Source organism: Octopus bimaculoides, chromosome 13 (assembly GCF_001194135.2).
Source record: "Octopus bimaculoides isolate UCB-OBI-ISO-001 chromosome 13, ASM119413v2, whole genome shotgun sequence".
NCBI classification, from domain to species: Eukaryota; Metazoa; Mollusca; class Cephalopoda; order Octopoda; family Octopodidae; genus Octopus; species Octopus bimaculoides.
The window spans coordinates 50050565-50056637 of record NC_068993.1 but is presented as its reverse complement, the minus strand read 5'-3'; positions in this window follow the sequence as shown (position 1 = coordinate 50056637).

Sequence of the window (6073 nt, the reverse complement as noted above, 5' to 3'; positions counted from 1 at the left end):
ATATATATATATATATATATATATATACGTATATATGTGTGTGTGTTCATGATGTTAATCTTCAGCCATTTTAAATTTGAATGAGAGAAGTCGATTGTTACTACCGTAAGGTGGGTTGCGCTTGGTCAAAGAAGGTCATATAGTGTCGCAGTTTGATGTTGGTATAAAGTGGTTAAGGTGTTGTACTCAAGATTGTAAGACTATGGTGTCAATTCCTGGGCCAAACGATATATTGAGCTCTTGAGCAAAGCACATTTCACATTGCTTCAATGAACTCAGCTGGCGTAATTGAGTACTTCCTGCAATGGACAGAGTCCTGTCGACGGGCTAATATATATGTCGCAGAATTCAAGAAACTGATCTTATGAGATTTTTGCTTTGGAAGGCCCTCTGATTCTTTTGATATGTATATCATGCCCTTCTCTTTTTTTTTATTACCCTATCACCAGTCTCTCTCATTTCTGCCTCTTTTCTATACTGTCGCTTCAGTCACTCTCTTTCAACCTTCATACTAATACTTCTTTGACCAGCTTATCCAAAATTATCTGCTGCAATCACCTTCTTTTCTACCCACTTTATTGACTGCACTGACCAGAGGAACAAATAGTGACAATATTTTGGCATGATACCAACACTATAAAATTGCTTTGTATACTTGCGGGATATAAGCTAACTTTACTAGTGTTGGTATTATGATAAAATACAACCAGTACACTATTAGAAGTTTATTACTCGTCAAGGGCATGATAACATTTCTAGCGCTGAGTGCCATAATAAAATGCACAGAGTACACTCTGAAAACTAAAGTTTCCAATTGGGTTTCCAGCAATTCAAATCGATCATCAATTAGGTGATAAGAAGAAAACTAGGATTTGAACCTGTTGTCTATAATACCACTGAATACAGCAACAGGGTCTCCATTAAAATTATTTGTTTGCTGAACTGTTGCAGGGGGCGGGGGGCAAATATTTTTACATCCAGAGAGTATCAAAAGCATTGACAATAACAATACAGAAGAAAGTTCTCATTCTGAAATGATTTTAACGTAATGATTTTAATACAACAAAAATAAAAAAAATTCAAAAAAATAATAAATAAAAGTAAAGAAAAAAAAACAAAACAGTTTATGTGATTGGAGTAGGTTGGACTGGCAAAGAGTGATCTATCAACACACTTGTGCAAATATAAATAAAAAGTGAATAAAAAGAAAAAAAGAAAACTAACACCAATTTTTGCGGAAGTTTTTATGACAGACCAGCATTATTGTTATTAATGATAAGGTTTAGATTTTTCTCTTTCCATCTCTTCTGCCCTTTCTACTCTCTCTCTCTCTCTCTCTGTTCTTTTTACTTTCCACCTCACCCTATTGACACAGTCGTTTCTACTCTCTCTCTCTCTCTTTCTTCCTCCATATCTTCCCCATCCCAAGTTAAATTATAACCCTTTTTGTGAAGTGTCAGGAAATGATATTTGCTCAGTAAGGTGACAAACTGGAAGCCAAAGCAAGAATCCAGCTGCTAGCAGCCATATTTTCACAGGTTTTATTATGTCTTATTTACATAACTCTTGTACTAAGCAGTAGAGGTATTCCCCGAGAAACAAGAGAGGGAAAGAAAGAGAAATCTAACTATTCCTTGAACTACCAAACATCTGAATAGTTATATCTTAATTGACATGGTTGCTTTTGCATGTTGCCTATAATAATATGTAGTCTGTTCAGAGGTAGTTCTCGCACAAGATACTTTATCTATTTTATAGACTGATACACATGTTAAATATTTGAGTAGCAATTTTTCCTGAGTGAATTCCTAAAAGAGACATTGCAATATTGATTAAAAGTGTCACTAGATAAATTCTATTTTCACACATCAAACAGAAATTATCTTCATTGGTAACAAGGAACCGTTGTAGAGAACAGCATACTCCATACTGTTTAAGTTGCTACAGAAAGACTTTTTTTTTTGTTTGAAGAACTGGTTCAATTTTATATTTACCACAATAACTAACTGATATTGCTGTGGTTGTTTAACCCCAGGTCAATCTTGTTTGAGTAGACTTATGATCAAAGTCATTCCAGTCATGACCAACCATGACCAAAGATTTTTATATCAGGGACTATATTATATAGTATGTACTTTTGCTTGTTAGGAGAGAAAAATGTAATTTCAGAGAAATTCATTGCTATTTCTCTCAGGTCTAATAACCACATAGAGAGACACTGTCATTGGTTCATAGCCAATATCATAATACCAAGGGCTGTGTTAAGTGCTACACACCAATACATACATTCAACAGTCATGAAATAACAATTTTTAAAAACTTTTATTGCAGCTAATTAGTATTTATTTAATGTCAAAAGAAATCAATACTAAATATCAAACAAAAGACAGTTTATTTAGGATAAATATATTATTTGAAATTTATTTGAAAATTATAACAATATATTACAAATGTTGATAATGTTTTAATATGTGCCAACACACAGCGCTAACCACAGCTTTTGTTTGCTAATAATTAGAGTCAAACTAAGCTGTAACTTTGCATTGTTGTATCAACATAAAATGTGTCTTTACCATCATGTCTATCTAATTTAAATGTGTATATGTGACTGGGCATCCTCAGTTGCATGCTGATCACTGCATGCTTCTATATGGTTGCTTGAATTACCAAATATAGCAGCCAAGTCTCTTCCAAATCAATCACACCCTACAGTCTTATGAAAAAGTAAGAGATACATTAGGTAATGTAGTCCCATAAACACTACATGTGAATAAAAATTTGGATGATGATAGAATGCATTTGATCATTTGTCTGCTTGGTTGAAGCAAACCTGGTTGAAGCAAACCTGGTTGAAGCAAACCTGGTTGAAGCAAACACAAACAACTGGCTTCTATTCATCATTATAAATGACAATGCATTAATAAAAATATAGGATAGGGCCTTGTGGGTCTTGTAGCAATAGTATTAATACAGCAGTAGATCAATAGCATGTAATTTTTTTTTAATATTTATAAACAACAAATTTTATGCATCTTATTTCTTTGAAAATACCTGCCATCTCATAACCAAAAATAATCCAGGCCAAAGCTGTTGCTGATTCGGTTTAGAGCAGGGGTTCTCAACTGGGGGCCATATAACATTTTGTTGTTAAAATTTATGTGTAATAAATTGCTTATATTTGTATAATACACAAAATACTTTAATTTCTTTATACAATTCTCAATAATATCTAATAAAAATACAGTAGGATATATTCTTTTTACACATATCAAATGGCTACGACTGGTATTTTATTTTATCAACTTTGGAAAGATGAAAAATAAAATTAACCTTGGTTGTACTTGAACTCAGAATGTAAAAGAGCCAGAAGGAACGCAGTTAAGTGCTATGTTGAACACTCCAATTTTGTTGAGCCAACACCCTAATAACACAAATGATGATGATGATGATTCCAACTTTGGTGAAAGCTCCTAAATATGTTTGGGATGGGTCATGAAGTTAATTGAATCTATTTCAGTACATGACTAGCACTTATTTTATCAACTCTGGGGGGATTAATTGTAGTTGATTACTACAAGATTTGAATTGAGAACATTTACAGACAAAACATAATACGGAATCATGTTTAGTACAGTTATTTTACCATTTCTACTAATACATTGATAACTTCTTTTAGAGACAAAAAGAAGTGGTCAGGGGTTACAATTCAGTTGACTCTGATTCCAGTTCACTATATTAGAATTAGTTGCTTATTCTTAAGGATAAAAGACTAAGGCAACTAACACAGAAACTAAAAGCCTAAACTGTTTATAGATTTGTATGTATGTTTTGTGTTGTTTTGCTCTTTATATGTAAATCAAATGTATAGGACAAGGGGAAGGAGAAAACAACTTCATAAACTTAGGCGAGCAAAGAATTGTCGTCAAACAAATTACAGAGTGAAAGTCAAGGAAGACTCAAGTTCTCTGATACTGGCAATCAGCACTTGCCATACTATATGTAGATGGAAAACTACTTTTTTTCTATAACTAGTAAACATGTTGACATTAACACATCCCATCAACTCAACACACTTGCTGCTAATGACAGAGTCTTTATGCAGTGACTCGACCTGATAGAAATAGAAGCCTGATTTCCATCAAATAACATCTGCCATATATTTTTTAGAAAACGAAGAAAAAAAACTTCTTAGAAAATACACCATGTTTAAAAATATAAGATGACTGCAGTTAAAATGCTTCTGTCCATAAGCCTACTTGATCAGGATTGAATTTGGGCTAAGCTACAAAATCTATGCCTATACTGTCCTTGTGTGTGTGTGCGTGTGTGTGTGAGGGAGAGAGGGGGGGGGAACAGTTACAATGTCTTGTATTAAAGACCAAAAATAATAAAGATTTTCGCATCTGCTTTTTACAAAAAAGCCCCATTAGTATAAACCAAATTTGGAGTTGTGACATGTGGTATCTTTGGCATTCTCACTGTTGAATTGAAGTTTTGATGTTTGGAAGCTGAATATGTCTTCTACATCTTTTGGAAATGAAAGCTGAGAAACAGAGAGAGTGATGGTGAGGTGCAGTTTGTTCTTATCGGGTCTTTAGTCAGATTAGTAACACCCAGGCTTGACGAATCAAACAGTCTGCTGTGAAACACTGCTTTATAATTGACGGCTGTCCTACTAGTAAATGAACCGAATCATTTACAGCAAGGAATTTCATGTCTGTGGGAGGAGGCTACTGACTGACAAGTAATGCAAGCAATTTCACTAACAATAACAGGCAGTGTGTGGCGGGAAGAGGGAAGGTGGCGGATAACAATGAAAAGAGAAAGAGATTTGCTAGAGAAGGGGGAGAGAAAAGGGAAGAGCAACTGGAGAATCAAGAATTAACTGAGAGACAGAGATAGAAGGGATAGAGATTTAGAAAAGATGATGCTTGGTACAGGATATGGAGGAAAGAGAGAGAGAGACAGAGAGGGACAGAGATGGGGGCAGCGAAAGAAGACAAGATGGGGGAAAATGACAGAGAGAAAAGCGAAAAGTTGACAGAAAGAGGAAAACTTAAGAAACTGAAAGAATGTCTATGCAAGTATGTGTGATGCATTGGTGTGCATGCATGTTTGTATATAAGTGAATAGGTGCAGATTTGTACGTGAAGGTATGTATGTTTGTGTGTATTCACGTGTGTGTTAGTGTATGTAAGTATTTGCGGATATTTAAGTGTTTGCGTGTATGTAGTATGCATGACAGTGTGTGTGAGTGTTTGCATGTATATAGTGTGTGTGATGGCACGTACGAGAGTTGTGTGTATGTGTGGGTATGTATGAGTGCTTGTATGTAAGTATGTGAGTACAAGTGTGTGTGTGTGTGTGTGTTTGCATGCATGTCGGCCTGCAATGTAGGCAAGTTGCCAACTCTGACTAGCAAAGTGAGAGACTTTAATGAGAGCCAAAGTTGACAGAAAGAAATCAACTTTAAGTGCTCTGTCAGAAGAAGTGGCTGAACATTTGGAAGGGACAGGGCTTTGGCATTGGCTTTCTGATGCACAATAAAGGCACACCTGCCTTCCCCTTCCTCTGCCTCTAGGCTTATCCCTTATCTCCTCCCCTTAGGCTGAAGAGAGCAGAGTGCAGAGGTGGTGGTGGTTGGGGTGATAGTGTTGATGCTGTCATTGTGCCATCAGTGTTGTAGGTAGTTGGAGGGATGGGTTATAAGATGGAGGAACTGACCACATAAGACCCCCTTGTTGAGAGGTCACCTGCAATTCTGACAAGGATGTTCTGCTTTTGAACCCTATTCCAGTCTTATTTGTTGAAGGGAAGAACTAAAGTGGTGCATGCTCACCAATCGTTCATCTTGCTTGGGGCAACGGGGAGAGAGAGAGAGAGAGAGAGAGTGGCAAAGAGTGGGTAGGGAGTCGGTGGGAAGAACAAGGGTGGGTGATGGCAGCAACTATTACAACAGCTTTTAAAATACTTTCTGTTGGCAGTGGTTTTATAGCTGCTCCTGGACAATAAGTCATAGTGAAATGTATGACCACTAAGCTGAGGAGGGGGGTGGGCAAAAGGTGTGAGGGGG